Source organism: Hyperolius riggenbachi, chromosome 1, assembly GCF_040937935.1.
Source record: "Hyperolius riggenbachi isolate aHypRig1 chromosome 1, aHypRig1.pri, whole genome shotgun sequence".
NCBI lineage: Eukaryota > Metazoa > Chordata > Amphibia > Anura > Hyperoliidae > Hyperolius > Hyperolius riggenbachi.
Genome location: NC_090646.1, coordinates 279337892 through 279338901, shown reverse-complemented (window position 1 = coordinate 279338901; position 1010 = coordinate 279337892).

Here is a 1010-nt window from a genome sequence, read left to right as displayed (position 1 = left end):
TTGTGACATGTATATTTGTGTAAAATGCACATGAAGAAATGAAGATGTATTCCATATACAGTAGCTCAATCAAATACAGAGGATACATGCTGACGCTCAGCAATAACCCTTACACAGCCCATCTCCTCTTATAGGTCTACTGTAGAAGGTTCTGGCATTTTCTACAACATTATAGCTTTATCTTCAGTTCATTGCTTGAGCTAGGTAAAGAAAGTTGCAACACATTTGCCCAGGTTCAGAATCCGAATCTTTATTTCGCCAAGGTGGTTGTGGTTCACATGGCATTGGCAATAGAGCAAAGACAGAATTGACACTAGGACGTTAACAATGAGAACAAGCAGAAGACAGGCAGGCAATACACGAAACACAACAGATATAGGGCTTGATTCACAAAGCGGTGCTAACTGTTAGCACGCCTGTGAAAACCCCCTTAGAACGTCTAAACAAACTTTTCGCGCATAAAACTTTACGCGCGCAAAACTTAATGCACGTAAAACTTTACGCGCGTACTGCACAGAGCGCAGGGCGCACCGCGCGAAGTGCCCATTAAAGCCTATGGGACTTAGCACGCGTAAAACTTTGCGTGCGTAAAAGTTAGCGCACGATCTGATTGAAAAATCCGGTGCTAACCTACTTAGCACCCTGGTTAGCACCTCTAAACACTTTAGACGTGCTAAGTAGGTTAGCACCGCTTTGTGAATCAAGCCCATAGTCTATGCAGTTTGCTTATGAGTAGCCGCACCAGGGAGTGGATTTGTCTAGCCCCGTCGGTTACATCATGCAGCACCTTGACGTGAGTTGTTCCTCGAAGTGTATTAGGGTGATGGCTGGGTAAGCAGGATCCGACTCCTATATGCCCTGTACATAGAGTATTTAGCTGGGTGGGGCAAGAGTACCCCTCGAGTGTCTGGAGTTCAGCAGGAGGGCTGCTTGAGGAAAAAATGTGTCCCTTCACCTGTTGGTTCTTGGGCGGATGGTTCTGTAGCGTCAGCCCGATGGAAGGAGCTTGA